At 40.8% G+C, this 17,254-nt stretch overlaps 1 long non-coding RNA gene and 1 pseudogene across 2 annotated transcripts in view; one reads left to right on the top strand and one right to left on the bottom strand.

The window, feature by feature from the left end:
- The window catches only part of LOC132027915 (uncharacterized), a 36,213-nt gene that overhangs the window by 10,777 nt on the left and 8,182 nt on the right, over window positions 1-17,254 (top strand). The window contains exons 3-6 of one of the 2 annotated variants that reach the window (XR_009407247.1): window positions 5,056-6,811; window positions 7,496-7,590; window positions 10,583-10,715; window positions 17,161-17,243. This is a non-coding gene — a long non-coding RNA (uncharacterized LOC132027915). Of the gene's footprint in view, window positions 1-5,055; window positions 7,591-10,582; window positions 10,716-17,160; window positions 17,244-17,254 lie in introns of both variants that reach the window. The other variant, XR_009407246.1, reaches the window with a different exon arrangement.
- LOC132028901 (U4 spliceosomal RNA) lies at window positions 11,614-11,695 on the bottom strand (annotated as a pseudogene).

The raw sequence follows: 17,254 nt of genomic DNA, 5'->3' as shown, positions 1-17,254 counted from the left end.
CAAACAGGAATAATAAAAGTGCATGGCCAGTCAACTCAAATGTTTTCCACTGTGGGGGAGTCATTTGAAATTGAAATTACCCAGATGAAGGGAGATTATAATATAATTAGACCTTTCTCTCTGCCTGGAAGGACTGTCATTGTCTCTTGTCATAGGAAACACAGAAACTATAGAGAACTACAGGTGTGCTAGATACCAACACCATGTCCTTAGACTGATCTTCTGAAGTTCCACCACCCTTCTCCCAATCCCTTGGGCCCTCAGGCATGTGAGAGAATGTGAACACCGTTACTGAGCTACATACAGCTTGGCCACCTCTGCCTAGTTTCAAAGTGCTTCCTTCATGTGATCTGAATAGAGTTTTAATGCAAATAAGCATACTGTTTGAACCTCATTGGACTATGTTTGCTGTTAGTCACATGTTTGTCTCATTGGGGTGAATAATAGTTTGTAAATATCCAAAGCCTCACTCTTGAAATGTTGTTATGCCCTTTTTCTTTAGTTAATAAGTGTGAAGAGAAACTACTTACAAGGCAGCTGTGTATGTTTTTTAACCAAATGATTTTGCCCTATCAAGCCCAGATGGAGCAGGATCTAGGCTGCAACGGGCAAGGGTTCTTCAAGCATTCTCCAAAGTTGTCCCAGCAAATTCAGGAGGCCTGTGCCAGTTAATACACAAATTGAGAAACTTAACCTAACAAATGAAAGGGTATTGCTTAAGATTTTAGGGAGACAAGGTCTAGGCAAAGAGTTATTTAAGTCTGTAGACCTCAGTTTCTCCAGCTATAAAATGAAAGCTAGATGACCCTTAGGGTAATTTCTTTCTTTCTTTCTTTCTTTCTTTTTTAAGATTTTATTTATTTATTTGACAGAGGGAGTGAGAGAGAGAGAGAGAGCACAAGCAAGGGGAATGGGAGAGGGAAAGGCAGGCTCCCCACTGAGCAAGGAGCCTGATATGGGACTGGGTCCCAGGACCCCGAGATCATGACCTGAGACAAAGGCTCATGCTTAACTGACTGAGCCACCCAGGCACCCCCCTTTAGGGTAATTTCTAAAAACTATCAAGGTCCACTTAGTTTTTGACCCAAATTCCCACACTGAGTGTCTCTATCTAGTCAAGTACAATAAAATTCAATTTCTCCACTTTTCCCTGAGCTCTTTCAGGGAAAGGTGATCATCCTTGGGAGCTTAAGGGGATCCTTGCCCTAAGGATGTCTCTTTAAAGGTCCTCTAGCTTTTGTCTGCCTTCCTCCACACAGGTCAAGGAGTCTGCAGGCCAGAGGGTGCACCCACCAGGAGCCCACCCCATGCTCCCTATATTAGTCAGTTTGGACTGTCATAACAAAATATCACAGACTCAGGGGTGCTTAAATAACAGAAATTTAGTTTTCCACAGTTCTAGAGATGAGAAGTCTGAGATAAGTAGTGTCCCAGCATGGATAATTTCTGGTGAAAACTCTGTTTCTGGCTTACAGATGATTGCCTTCTGTCTATGTCTTCACATGGTCTTTCCTCTGTGCAGAGAGAGGGAGAAAACAAGCTCTGTTGTCTCATCTCAGAAGGACACTAATCCCCCAGGGCTCCAGCCCACTATCTTGTTCTACTGTACTTTCTTAGAGGCCCCACTTCTAAATAAGCCATAGTAGGAGTTAGAATTTAATCTATGAATTTGGGAGTTGGAGGCGTGGGACACAAATACTCAGTCTGTAATGCTCCGCCTCCCGAATGAGTTCCTGGTACCCAAGACAGTGGAATGTTCTGCCCAAAGAGCTCAGGCCACATTGCAGAATATCTACCTGAGATTTTCTTGAGCCAGGTGGCACACTGCCATCATTGGGATGGGTATGGAGTGGGGGTTCTTGGGTTGACCTTGGACACTGAGGTAGAAAGAAGAAGGAGAAGAGGGGAGGAGGCTAGAGGCCAGGGCCTGGGGGCCAGGGGCTGGACACTGGCTTTCTCTGTACCTCCAGGTTCTTGATTTTACCCGTCTTAATGATATGGAGCTCTGAGAATTCTGGATTCCAACCTGAACTTCCAGGTTGTTGAGAAGGTATATTTATATACCTTATATATGAGGTATATATTTATATACCTCAACAATCAATAGGAGGATAGAAAATTTTTAACAGTTTTTAGCCTGATAACTTTTAAGTATTTAAAATATGGTAGGTAGGCTGCATAGTTTTTTTCTCCCAGTGCCCTACAGATGTGAGGGGCAGAGCTGATGGCAGGTTGTCCCACTTCCTTCTGGACTCCTTTTACAACTCCAGCTCTGATTAACTAGCCAGTGTTAATCAGGTAATGAAGTTAAGGAGAGTATTATTAGTCTGATTCTACTTGAGATCAGGTTCTTACCTCACTACTTGTTCTTACAGGAATCCTATGTCATGATACTTACATCATACTATTAACTAATAGTTAATCCAGGCTTGCCATGTGCCAATTACTGTTCTAAGCATTTTACGTGTGTTAACTCATTTGATTCAGCAACCCGTAAAATAATATCATTACTATCTTTGTATCATACAGAAGGATGTAGAAACACAGAGAGATTAATAAACTTGTCTATGGATTTGAACCAGACAATTTGGCCTTAAAATCCTGCTCTTAACCATTATGCTATAGCTTCCTCAAATAAGAGCTAGTATTTATTGAATACTCCATGTATACCAAACCCTGTGCTATTGCTAATACTCTGAGGTCATTACTGTCATTTCCTCATTTTGCAAGTGGAGAAAGTACTTTAGGAAGGTGAAGAAATCCCTCCAGGTATACACCCCTAACAAGCCGTGTTGGTAGACTTGAACATGGGTAATCCGGTCCCAAGCACATACTTTTAAACAGACCCATTCTGCTTATTTGATGACCTTTCCTTGAAGAACTCACAGGTAGTGAGGAAAGGCTGGACATATTATTGGGTCAAATGGTGACAGTTACCACAGAAGAAATTCATCTATGCTCAATGAAGAAATAGGCTGTTTTAAGTAATACAGCAATTTGAGGAAGTTAAATGGATTAAGATTGCAGGTCATGTTTCACATTGGGAAATACACTTGCATTTTTAGTTCCTGTGGCTTTGATATGAAATCTCAGAGTGAATCATTACCATCACATTCTGACTTTAAGCATGTCTTCAGTCGTAGTAAGAGTGATTTATTTCTCAGGAATTTATGACCTATTTGAAACAGGTAGGCTCTGAAGCAACTTAACCTTTGGGTCTCTGATATAATGGCTTCTTCCACAAGAAAGAATTTTGAATCTGCCTTTGAGTTTATCAACCAGGAGGCTTTTCTTATGATACCACAGTTTTCCTACTTTGGGACATTGCTCACATCTTCACTGATGTGATTGAAAGCTGGAAAGAAGATGATATGGAGAATGTTCCAAAATACATATCATCCCTCCTCGGTAGACTCATATCTAAAGATTCTCTCAAAGCCACAAAGGTCATTGAGGGTCAAAACGGATGACAGCACCTCACTCTTCTGCCCCAACTCTCATGACCACAGCAGTCTGGCATGACATCATTTATGTTATTGTTGCATGGGTGGTTCAGTGGTAGAATTCTCGCCTGCCATTTATGTTATTGTTGTAATTGAGAACCCAGTGGATTCCCACAAGACTCCCATGAGACATCTTGGGTCAGGTGGCTTTGAGTGTTTTCCAGTCCCTTTGGCTAGTGTAGGGCCGTGTTTGTTGATCTTTATTGTCTTTGAAAACATTATTTGATTATGGGCAAGAGCCTGCCTAGAGTAGGTTAAAATATAAACTTATTGTCAATGCAAGAAGAGCGTTAGCTCAAGGTGAAAGGATGGCTGCCTGTATGATGTGATTTCCTGAGAAGGAGCCTATTTCACAGAACAAAAGTACAGCCTCTTCCCTCACACGCAGAGTCCTTCCTGGTTAATGTCTGACATTTCTATTGCCACACTTAACATCTTTAGCTAAATGGAGCCCTATCTGTACTCAGGTTTATACCTTTCTTTATCAGAAAGGACAGGTATCTAAACAGTTATGTTCAAGTTATAAGTTTAGAATGCTATAGGTTAAGTTAGGATTGCAAATTTTACTGTGCATCAGAATCACCTGGAGGGCTTTTAAAAACATCAATTCGTGGACTATAACCTTGAGAGCATGTCTAGAGTTAGGCCTGAGAATTTGAATCTCTAATAAGTTCCTAGGTGATACTGATATGCTGCTGGTGTGTGAAACACTTTAAGAAAGACTGGACTGATGGCTCTCATGCTTCCTTCTCCACATTAACACTCCTGGTGGAGGATGCTGTCTCCTAGATCACCAGGACAGTGGCTCTGGCTGCATATTAAATGCACATGGAGATTATTTGACCGTAGAGTTGAGGGTCCATATCTGGGCTCTCTACTCTGTTCCACTGGTCTATGTGTCTGTTTTTGTACCAGTACCATGCTGTCTTGGTGATCACAGCTTTGTAGTAAAGCTTGAAATCAAGCAACGTGATGCCCCCAGTTTTGTTTTTCTTTTTCAACATTTCCGTAGCAGTTTTGGGTCTCTTCTGGTTCCATACAAATTTTAAGATTGTTTGTTCCAGCTCTTTGAAAAATGTTGGTGGAATTTTGTCAGGATGGCATTGAAAGTATAGATGGCTCTAGGCAGTATAGACATTTTAACAATGTTTATTCTTCTGATCCATGAGCATGGAATGCGCTTCCATCTTTTTGTGTCTTCTTCGGTTTCTTTCATGAGTGTTCTGTAGTTCTTTGAGTACAGATCCTTTACCTCGTTGGTTAGGTTTGTTCCCAGGTATCTTATGGTCCTTGGTGCTATGGTAAATGGAATCGATTCTCTAATTTCCCTTTCCATTTTTTTTTTTATAAAAAAGCAACTGATTTCTGTACATTGATTTTTGTATCCTGCCACATTTCTGAATTGCTGTATGAGTTTTAGTAGTTGGGGGGTGGAATCTTTTGGGTTTTCCATATAAAGTATTGTGTCATCTGCAAAGAGAGATAGTTTGACTTCTTATTTGCCAATCTGAATATCTTTTATTTCTTTTTGTTGTCTGATTGCTGTTGCTAGGACTTCCAGTACTATACTGAACAACAGTGATGGGAGTGGACATCCTTGTCATGTTCCTGATCTCAAAGGAAAGACTGTCAGCTTTTCCCCATTGAGGATGATATTCGCTGTGGGTTTTTCATAGATTTTATGAAGTTGAGGAATAAAATATACAGTGGAAAAAAGATAGTCTTTTCAATAAATGGTGCTGGGAAAATTGCACATCTATATGTAGAAGAATGAAACTCGACCATTCTGTTACCCCACACACAAAGATAAACTCGAAATGGATAAAAGACCTCATCGTGAGGCAGGAATCTGTCAAAATCCTAGAGGAGAACATAGGCAGTAACCTCTTCGACATTGGCCACAGCAACTTCTTTCAAGATATGTCTCCAAAGCAAAGGAAACAGAAGCGAAAATGAACTTTTGGGACTTCATCAAGATCAAAAGCTTCTGCACAGCAAAGGAAACAGCCAACAAAACAAAGAGGCAACCCATGGAATGGGAGAAGATACTCACAAATGACACTCTAGACCAAGGGCTGATATCCAGGATCTATAAAGAACTCCTTAAACTCAACACACACAAAACAGATAATCATGTCAAAAAATGGGCAAAAGATGTGGACACTTCTCCAAAGAAGACATACAAATGGCTAACAGACACATGATTATCATTATCATCATCATTAGCCATTAGAAACATTCAAATCAAAACCACATTGAGATACCAACTTACACCAGTTAGAATGACTAAAATTAACAAGACAGTGAACAACAAGTGTTGGAGAGGATGTGGAGAAAGGGGAACCCTCTTACACTGTTGGTGGGAATGCAAGTTGCTGCAGCCACTTTGGAAAGCAGTGTGGAGATTCCTTAAGTTACCGTATGACCCTGCAATTGCAGTTTACCCTGTAAATACTAGATATTTATCCCAAAGATACAGATGTAGTGAAAAGAAGGGCTACCTGTACCCCAATGTTCATAGCAGCAATGGCCACAGTCACCAAACTGTGGAAAGAATCAAGATGCCCTTCAACAGACAAATGGATAAAGAAGATATGGTCCATATAGACAATGTAGTATTATGCCTTTATCAGAAAGGATGAATACCCAACTTTTGTATCAACATGGATGGGACTGGAAGAGATTCTGCTGAGTGAAATAAGTCAAGCAGAGAGAGTCAATTATCATATGGTTTCACTTACTTATGGAGCATAAGGAATAGCATGGAAGACAATGGGAGATTGAGAAGAGAAGTGAGTTGGGAGAAATTGGAGGCGGAGATAAACCATGAGAGACTGTGGACTCTGAGAAACAAACTGAGGGTTTTGGAGGGAAGGTGGAGAGTGGGATGAGCCTGGTAGTGAGTATTATGGAGGGCACATGTTGCATGGAGCACTGGGTATGGTGCATAAACAATGAATTTTGGAACACTGAAAAAAATAAAAGAAAAAAAAGCATATGGAACTTAAGGAAATACTTTAGTCAGGATTGTGTCTCAGACCAAAGAACCCAGAAACCTGGAGGTGGGGCCCAGGCCTGGGTAATTTTTTTTTTTTAAGATTTTATTTATTTATTTGACAGACAGAGAGAGAGAGATCACAAATAGGCAGAGAGAGAGATGGAGGAGGAAGCAGGCTCCCTGCCAAGCAGAGAGCCCAATGTGGGACTCGATCCCAGGACCCTGAGATCATGACCCAAACTGAAGGCAGAGACTTAACCTACTGAGCCACCCGCACCTGACCTGGGTAATTTTTTTAAAAATTCCACAGGTAATTTTATTTGATTATTTTTTTAAAGATTTTATTTACTTATTAGAGAGAGAGAGAGAGAGAGAGAGCACTAGCAGTGGGGAGGGACAGAGGCAGTGGGAGAGGGATAAGCAGACACCCTGCTGAGCAGAGAGCCCAGTGGGTCTCCTTCCTAGGACACTGAGGTCATGAGCTGAGCCAAAGGCAGAAATTTAACCAACTGACCCACCCAGGTGCCCCTCTGTAGGTATTTTTAATGTGTAGCCAGGGTTAGGAATCTTTGCTCACATGAGATCCTTTGGTGAGGGCGGGTTTGGGGGGGGTTGAATGTAGGAGGCAGAAATTCGTGTTTTAACACCCTTCCCAGACATATTTTTGATACATTCTGATGCGGTAATACTCCTGCCCATTTTTTAACCAGGTTGAAAATCTCCAGATGAAAATGTCCCAAAAGTTAAGACCTGGACATGGCATTCCCAAAAGTGAAATGGTCGGGGACACATACCTAGATTTCTTTTGTGATTATCATTTTCTCCCCCCGCCCTCTATGCCCATAATTGTACAGGAGAAGGTCACATATCCAGTTGCAAGTTGGGAGCTGCAGTAAGATAAAGGAGTTGAAATAAACATGGTTGATTCCTTCTGTATCCTCTTCTCCTGCCCCTTTACTCCTCCTTCTTCTGTACTTGCTGGTACCTGGACCAGATGGAGAAACTCACTGGCAAAGACAGCCTCTAGCTCCCTGAGAACTTCTCATATCTGAGGCCTTTTGATGTCAATGACATGAACTCCAGAAACAGGTGAGGTCTGAGTGGGTATGATAGTAAAGGCCCCCTTGGGTCCCAGGGAGGCCTGGAGACAAAGGTGTGTGACCTCTTATAGTAACTGGATCAGAGATTAGATGTTGCTAGACAATGATGCTAAAACCCAAGGTTTCCATTCCGGTATTAACACTCCCTAAGTGACTAAGGGTAAGCCATCTGTCTTCTCAGAATTCCCCCCACGTATATGGTTAGGAAACATGTTAATTTATCTACTAGAGAGATATTGTAAGATCAGCCTACATGTTCTTACATAATCATAAAGCAAAAAAAGAAAAATGCTCATATTCTTTGGATTAGAATATTGGATCAGCCATATTCTTTGGATTAGAAATACTGCCATTTTTAACTTCATGATGTTTCTAGATGTCTAATTCCACCTTTGTAAACACCCAGGAATTCTAGAGTTCGTAATTCTGTAACTGTACTTGCAATACATGTACATATGATTCAGATTTCTGCATAACAAGCACTCCATAAATATTTGTTGTCTAAATGGTGGGTGATTAATCAATTGATTAAATGAAGACATTTTCAAAATCAGATGTACCACTAATAAATAAAATCACAAGCTGATTTTCTAAATGAGTAACTCAATGAATACTTCCTCAGCTGAATTAATTACCACGGTCTACAACAACTCTACATTAGAAATATTAAATATGTAAAATACATAATAAATTTCCAAGTTAATCAGTTTACCATTCATGCCTAGACTAAAATGGTTGCGGTCATACACCCAGAGTTGAGACCGCAGAAACTGAAAAAGCGACAGCTATGTTGGTGAGACCCAGTGATTCCTGCTGTGTTGTGACTGGAAGAAGGTAGTCCCAACACGCCCTTCCCTGCTCTACTTTTTCTTGTTTTTTTTTAATAGCATTTAATGCCTGCCAACATAGTATATAACTGATTTTATATTATATAAACCAACTAGTCCTTAGAGCTCACATTTGTATAGTGAAATTTCAATTTTCTTTCATCTTCTACATTTTCCCATATGTTCTCATACTTGATAATAAGAGCCTTCTGAAGGGCCCAGAAAGAAGCTCATCTTAACAAAATGCAAATTTTAGGTGGCCTTAAGTTTAACTGGCATACAATGTGTTTCTGAAAAATCAAAACCAAAATTGTGTTATGTATGGTACATGAGGATATATGGAATCTGGCTCACAGAAAAAAAATGTTTCCGTGTGTTCTGCATTGGTCAGAATGAACTTAGAATATTCTATGTTCTGTTCTAGACAACATTATTTTGATGAGACAGGCACAAGCTGGAGTGATCTCAAAATGGGCAGTCTAGACAGTGAACTGGAAATGTTCTCACTTAAAGAAAAATTGAACTCACTGTGAATTTTCATTTTAAAGACTGTGTTAGAATGGGCATGACAGTTGATAGCTCTGGTATAGAAAAGGCAAGTACATGTAGTCTTGGCCAGCTCAGGCTTCTGTAACAAAATACCATAGACTAGATGGCTTAATGGAAATTTATTTATCACAGTTATGGAAGCCAGAAGTCCAACATCAAGGTGCCAACCTATTCAGTTTCTGGGCAGTGTTCCCTCCCTGGCTTGCAGATGGCCCTCTGCTCACTGTGTGCTCACATGGCCTTTTCTCAGCACTTGCAGAGGATAAAGACACCAGCCCTACTAAACTAGGACCCCACCCAAATAAACTCATTTAATTTTAATTACCTCCAAAAATCCCTTTGTCCAAATTCAGTTACATTGTGGGTTAGGGCTTGAACATACAAATTTGGGGAAGACACAGTTCAGTCTACAGTACAGTCTGTTGCCCTCTAAAGTAAACATTTTGGGAGGCATGTCGTAACTCACCATAAGAAAGCTTTCTAACTAAAGCTGTTCAACCTTGAATCCAGTTGCCCACCCTCTGAAGCCGTGACCTTCCTATCACTGGAAGTCAGAATTCAGTTCAAAGAACCATTCTTGTAGTGATGTTGGGGAGGAGATTCCTGTAGTGAATGGACGTTTAGAACAGAAGACTGCTAGGGGCTCTACAATTCAAAAATTCTAGTATTTAAACTTTTAAATGTTGCTGTTCTACTAGATTTACCCCAAGTTGTCCTTCTCTTGAGGGATTGAAACCATATGTGGTTATTTTGGCATAATAAGAAAAGTTCAGTAAAAGGCTTAAAACAGCAAAAGTCAAACAATATTGGATTAAGTAAAGTTTCACAGTTCTTGGTTTTGCAGAAAGCAACAATATATCTATGATCCTCATCTGGATTAGGTGTGGATTTATGATTTTGTATGGGGTTGGGAGGAAGTGATTTAAGTAAATTCTTAAACTGCATCCCAATCACTGAGAGTTACCAGTTTCTTAAGAAACTCAAAGAGATCATTAGTGGATTCCATGAATAAGCTTAGAGGTGTCTAATGTGTAAAATCATTTCATACCTAGTGATTGGTAGCCTTTAGGCAGAAAAAACCAAGAAAAAGAAACTAGATTAAGAAAGAAAAATAAGAATATTCTTTCACTGCTTTTCTTCCAGAAATTACATGGCCTCTTAGTATGACTGCCACATGTAGTAAATTTTCAATAAAAACTTTCAGTTCTGGATGAGCCAAAAATACTTGGCAATCAACACTATGTATTAATTCAGAACTCTGTTTTACTATGAGCTGCATTATGGTCAAAGTTTATAAAATATGGTATTTTACCTTAATATAAAATATGTTTTGTGTTTTCCTAAAAATTGTGTCAGTGAGCATAAGACAAATGAGTTAGTTGCTGTCGATGCCTTACTGTTTAGTAAAATGAGTTATACTCTTAAGAATGTTTAGCAAAACATTCAAAAAATATCCAAAAAAGGATATCAAAAGTTGTATTTATCATGAGGAGAGAATAGTTTCCATACAAATTAAGAGCAATGCTTCCAATACACATCAGTCAGGATCCAACAGCATAAAACATGGTTCATAGTGATGGGTTTTTTCCTCTCTCTCTCTTTTAGGTCCTTGGATGCGGGACAAAGATCTCCAAATTGGTACACATATTTTATTGATGAGTCCTAGTTCATTAGCCTGTGTTGACTTATAAAGAAGAATCTTTGACTTGAACTTGATCTCATGGCCTCCAGTAGTAAGGTAACCATGTAATTTATATGTGAAAATGACCAAGGCACTTTTGAAAGTGAAAGGGGACATAATTACACTAGTTTAACAGGGGTAAAAAGAAAATGTGTGGGCAAACCAGAATATTTGGTAACCATATCATAGGATACATTACAGGGTGATACCCCAACCTCTATTCTACCCCAAATGATACTCTAAGATAGTAGTCCTCAAAGTATAGTCCCAGACCAGCAGCACTAGCATCACATGGCAACTTGTTAGAAATGTAACCCCAGAACTTTGGAATCAGAAACTCTGAAGTAGACAGGGTAGCATTGTGTGGCTTTTAGGATTCCTCCCATTGATTCCAAGGAATGTTAAAGTCTGAGATCCACTGGTATAAGCCAGTCATAATATTCATTTCCTTCATCAGGGTTTAGAAACAGGAAGGTCTAAAGCGAGTTTGAGCCAATGAAATATAAAAAAAAAGGCCAGCTGGAGATTTCTGGAAAAGATAAATCAATCTATGTCTTGTTGAACAAGGGATTATATTGCCTTACGGGTTGAAGACAAACGATCTGGGAACTGTAGAGGAGACACTTGAAAAGACATTGGCTCTGTTTGGCTGCTGGATCAAGCTATCCAGAAGTCTATCCAACCTCTGGGCTATGTGGAAGAATTCACTGGTTGAAGCCATTTCTGTTTCAACCAGGGGAAAGCATCCTTCCACACCAGCACTCATTCCCACTTGTCTTGAACTAGCCTTTGCAGGTTCTTCTCCTGCCTTTGCAGATTATCTTCTCCCACAATGCCATCCTTTCTTTCTTTTCTCCCATCTCTCCCTACCCCTTTTCTCATGTCAGATCCCCCCCCCTTCCTTCAAAGTCCAGTTCACTGCCTCCCTCATAAAGACTCTACCCCAACTTGTCTCTTCTTCAGAATTCAATTTCAATTAGCAATAATCGCGCCTCGGATAAACCTCATTGGCTACGATACTGCCACTGCGCAAAGCTTCAGAATTCAATTTCACTTGCTTTCCGAAACACTGATCTGTTTTCATCATATACTACCTCTTACTACTGTGTCTCCTGTCAAAGCTCCTTATCATGTGCAAGGACATGGCCCCTGGCATTGGGTGTGACACTCCAGGATGCTCAGGAAATACTCAATGGAGATGGTGATTCCTCTGGTCAATGGAGATGAGGGACTGGCACCAGTTTCTGCCTTTGTTAGCAGGTACCATCCCCAGGTCATAGGTGTTCCTTGATTGTGACCACCACATCAAACCCTGCCTTGATTACAACTTGATTCCTACCTTGGCTAAAGCTAGAGTTAGACACCTTTATGACATCCATGAGTCAGAAACCCCAGGAACGAAAAGAGATAGGTTACCAGGTGAATGCTTGGCTACCCGCACAGAAGAGGACTTGAGGTCAGGTCTATGCAGTGAGTAGAAAATGGAGTTGCTGGACCATCCTTAGCATTGTTCTCGGGATTTGCTCTCTTCAGAAACTGGATACCACCACCTGAGTTGCATTGGTGGCAGGAAGCTACGAGTGAGGACGGATGTGAGCCAGAGATTACTCTGGCTCCTAAGAAGGCAGCATAGTTTACCGTGTGAGGAGGTGGGTTTTAGAATCAGAGCACCTAGATTTGACTCTTTGTAGAGCCTGCTGTCTACATGTAATCTTGGGCAAGTTATTTGACATCTCTGTCTCTCAGTTTCCTCATCTGTAAAATGGGGATACTAATCATACATTTTCTGACATGAGAAATACACAGGATTGTGTGTCTAAAACACTTAGCTTCCCCCTGGTATACAGAAAGTGCTCAGTCCATAGTAATTCTTAGTGAGCCAGGCTCTTCAGGGCTCAGTGCTGGCTTCCCTCCTCCTGTGAGCATGGGGGAGGAGGGCCTGACACTTCCCTGTTCAGAGGCAGGGCAGTGGGTGAAAGGTGAAGAGAGGAAACTGGAATCTCAAGGGCAGTTGGAGAAAGCAGGCTTTGCCCTGCCTTTCTGCAGCACTGAAGCTGTGGTTTAGCATCTGAATCTAAAACTGACCAGTATCCTCAGCACAACACTTTTCAACCCACCTTCCCCAGAGGCACTGGCACAGAGAGTCAAGGGCAAAGAGCGGAAGTGCTGGGGTTGCTACTAACTCCTTGCGTTACCTAGCACTTCCCAGCTTAGAAAGTTCTTTCCCATCTTTTCTCTCATTTGGCCCTCAGTTGGTCCTCATGCTGTAGCCAGGGATTTCCCTTCTTAGGCCCATTTTACCCATGAGGAATCAGAGTGATTGTGTGACTTGCCAAAGGCCGCGCAGTCAGGAAGTTACAGAGCCCGGACTCAGAGATGTTCTGACTCCAATTTAGTCATCAGCCCATCCCCTGCCCATATGCCCTGCACATGCAGTCAGTTTTCTAAAGAAAAGCATAATTCGTATGTTCTGCAGGTAACATTATTTGAGCCAGATTGTCAAATACTGAAAAGCTTCTCACCTTTCTTTCCAGGATCCTTTGCATAATGTTCGAATATGAATCTGGTTCCCAAGAAAAAGAGTGGACAGGTCTGCTTTCAGTTACTTAGTTATGCAGAAAGTATTTACTGTCATGCCTTAACCTGAAGGAGGAACCAAATCCTATTTCACTTGAGTGTTTGCCCAGATCTCTATTTCTTATGTAAGAATTCATAATTCTTTTTTTTTTTAAAGATTTTATTTATTTATTTGACAGACAAAGATCACAAGTAGGCAGAGAGGCAGGCAGAGAGAGAGAGGAGGAGGAAGCAGGCTCCCCCGATGTGGGGCTCGATCCCAGGACCCTGAGATCATGACCTGAGCCGAAGGCAGAGGCTTTAACCCACTGAGCCACCCAGGCGCCCCAAGAATTCATAATTCTTAAATAAATTCATAAATTCATGAATTTCTTATGTTAATTAAAACCCAAGTCCCCATATTTGACTGTCATGATTCTTTTCTTTCCCTTCATATTTAAGGAAGGAACCTGAAGTGTTTATGAAAATTGCAAGAGGACAAAATCAGATGGAAAGGTTTAGACTAGATATAGGGTCAAAACAGTGTGAATTCACTGCAACAGGGAAGGATTCTAATAGAGCACTTGTTTGAAACAGAATCTTGGTATGTGAATCATCTTAAGCAAGCAACTCTGGTTTGGGACAGCTGATTCTTGTGCAGCAGTCTTGTTCTCAGACTGGCTAGGAACTGAAAATGTGGCCACCCATGGAAGAACAAGTCTTAGTCTCTTAGCCATCCATACCCACTGTTGTAAGTGGCATAAAGAGCCTGGACTTCAGGATATTACAGACCTGACTTAGAATCCTGCTTCTGAAATTTACCAGTTCTGTGGCCTTAAGTAACTTCCCTAGCTTTTCTGAGCTTTGATTTCCTTCTTTCTTTCTTTTTAAGGACTCTGTTTATTTACTTGAGAGAGAGAAAGAGAGCAAATGAGAGCAAGAGCCCAAACGAGGAGAGGGCCAGGGGGCGAGGGAGAAGTAGATTCCCTACTGAGCAGGGAAGTGGATGTGGGGCTCAGTCCCAAGACCCTGGGATCATGACCTGAGCCAAAGGCAGATGCTTAACCAACTGAGCCACCTAGGCACTCCCGAGCTTTGATTTCATCTGTAGAACAGGAGAATAGTACCAACCTTCCAGATTGGTGGGAGGATTAAGTTAATCAGTTTAAGTAGATAGAATACCTGGCACATAATGGCTGATTAGTAAATGGTAAGGATGACTTGTTTGTGTAAGCAGTTAACAAGAATTATACCATGGCAGTGGTTTCTAAACCATATCCTTACAGATAATACAATTGAATGATATCAGAAAAATGACAAAAATCCATTGGTTACACTCAGCCTGAACAATAATCCCTCTCTGACCTGATGCATCAGGCTTAGCCAGTTACTCAAGAACCTCACTCACTTGCAGACAGAAGATTCTGCGTCTTAATGTGACAAGATCACTTCAGGATTTAACATCAGATCTAGGCTGTTCCAAGGCATTCATTTCTGTCTCACATTTACTTGATGTGATCAGCTCTTATCATCCCTCTTCTGGCATTGACTATTTGTTCGAACCAAGGACTAATTGGAACTAATCGGCAAGTTCTAATTTTCTCAACTGCAAAGAAGTTTGGATATACAGTAAATTTTCTTTTTCTTTTTTTTGTATTTTTTATTTTTTACTAACGTATAATGTATTATTCGTTTCAGGGGTACAGGCCTGTGACTCACCAGTCCTTTTTTTTTTTTTTTTTTTTTTTAAAGATTTTATTTATTTATTTGACAGAGAGCGATCACAAGTAGGCAGAGAGGCAGGCAGAGAGAGAGAGGAGGAAGCAGGCTCCCTGCTGAGCAGAGAGCCCGATGCGGGACTCGATCCCAGGACCCTGAGATCATGACCTGAGCCGAAGGCAGCGGCTTAACCCACTGAGCCACCCAGGCGCCCGTGACTCACCAGTCTTACACAATTCACAGCACTCCCCATAGCACATACCCTCCCTAATGTCCATCACCCAGTCACCTCAACCCTCTACAGTAAATTTACTCTTTTAAGCTGTGATTCTGAAATCTAAAGAGAGCCCTGCCTTGACTACTTGCCCAATAGGTGGCAAGAACTAGAAAGATGAAAAAAATCTCCTCATCTTTACAAAGGGCACCTACTAAAAAAATTGCTGTGTGTATGTCTGTATCTCTGTGTTTGTGTGTGTGCGCGTAAAGATCTGACATTTATGTTTTCATTGTTATTTTGAGACCCTAAACTGCAGACTCCTGCTTATCTATCATAGTTTATTAATCAGTATGTAGGCCATTCTGTGACTGAATTTAATAATAGTAATAATCATATAGCAATAATAACATATCTTCTCATTTATATTATTTTTCCACATAAAGCAACTTTTCATATATATCTTACTTAGATTTCATAATAACTTGCTGAAATAAATTGTATTCCCATATTCCAGATAAGGAGGTGGCAGTTTAGATGAGACAAGTAACCCACCTAAAGTTATAGAAGGAATAAGTGGCAGAACCATGTGGTCTTCTATCTCCTCATCCCGGGATTCCTCTCCAACCCATCGTCTTAAACAACAAATCGTTACTGATTGTACAAGGTGTCATGACTGCCTCTAGTTGCCTAACTGGTTGCTTCCACCAGAACCAGTAGCCACCCATCCCATGATCAGTGCCGTGCACTCTTGCACATAATGTGATGACTGGGAGTCTCAGAGACTGACACAAAACGTGAAGTCATCGGAAGGCACAAAACAGTAATTAAGAATTCTCTCTATTGGTGTTATTCCTTTTCTTCTGGAATGTTAACTTCATAAATGCTTTCATAGATTTTCCTTTAAGGCAGCTTTAATGATGTGATCCATTTCCTTATGTAAGAAAGGCTCAAGAATATTGGAACTCATTACTTGCCTCAAAGAAGAAAATATTTTGTTTGGCACAATGTCGACTGTTGGCCCACAAGTTCAACCTGACTGTTCTACTTAGAAGAAGCACAAATGAGTTTAGATCTACAAATTCAGGATCTAAAATATTTTGGCCAAATGCTACAGAAATTGCCCCCTTACAAGTGAAAATTCCAATCAAAATGAAAAACACTTTGCATAGAGGCAACACTGTACATTTTTAGAGATGATTCCAGGGCCTGCTGAGGGTTTTCAAAGCTGTACAAGGGCAGCTTTTTCCATCCATGATCTGCCATACTTCTAATTAATTTTTCCCATTGTTTGGTCTTTTAACCCAAGGTAGCAAGTTTCTTATGTCATGAGGGAACATGTGTTGGTGTCTGAAGTTTTTCTGTTAGAGAATGTGGAGAGAGGGCCAAGTGGGCCAGATACTTCTGGCAAGTCTGAGCCTTCTGTCCCCTCTTCCTCTTCCTTACAAGCCAAACCCCAGAAGCCACGCAAAGAGGGGCTTGAGGCATAGCTGTAGGAAAAGCAAGAGTACCGAGGAGCAGTCTCGTATCTGACTCTTTCCAAGACCAGACCCAGGCTAATGTGAAGTTATCACACCTTCCAGCTATGTCTACTGCCACAATCTATATCTGTGGAATCTGTTGGAAGATTTCATTGAGCTAATAAAAGCATTATGAGTGTAGTCAGTAAAATGAGCTTTTAACAACATGGGAAATTGCTTAGGCCATAATGGTAAATGAAGAAAACAACACAAAAGGGATCTAGAAGTAAACAATATTCTTAGAAAATAAGATTTGAAGAGAACACACCAAAATGTTAACACTTCTGGACTGATAGCACTGTGGGCTACTGCTGTATCCTGCCCAGGATACATTCTCCCTCCAGGAAATAATCCCCTGTATTTGCTTCAGTGAACCAGCCTCCCCTCTTTCTCAGACAAGTGTCTTGGGTAAGCTGCAGAGGTGGGATCCAATGGACTAAAACTAATCATCTTATCTCATTCCCTCCACCATGGTTTGCACATGGACATGTAGCTGAATTCGAGTCAATGAGACATGAGGAAATGTTTGCTAGAATTTGGGGGAAAGGCAGACTTCACTCTTCTCTTATTAAAATGGTAAGTGATGC

The sequence above is a fragment of the Mustela nigripes genome, chromosome 12, assembly GCF_022355385.1.
Source record: "Mustela nigripes isolate SB6536 chromosome 12, MUSNIG.SB6536, whole genome shotgun sequence".
NCBI classification, from domain to species: domain Eukaryota; kingdom Metazoa; phylum Chordata; class Mammalia; order Carnivora; family Mustelidae; genus Mustela; species Mustela nigripes.
This window is presented reverse-complemented; position numbering and strand designations above follow the sequence as displayed.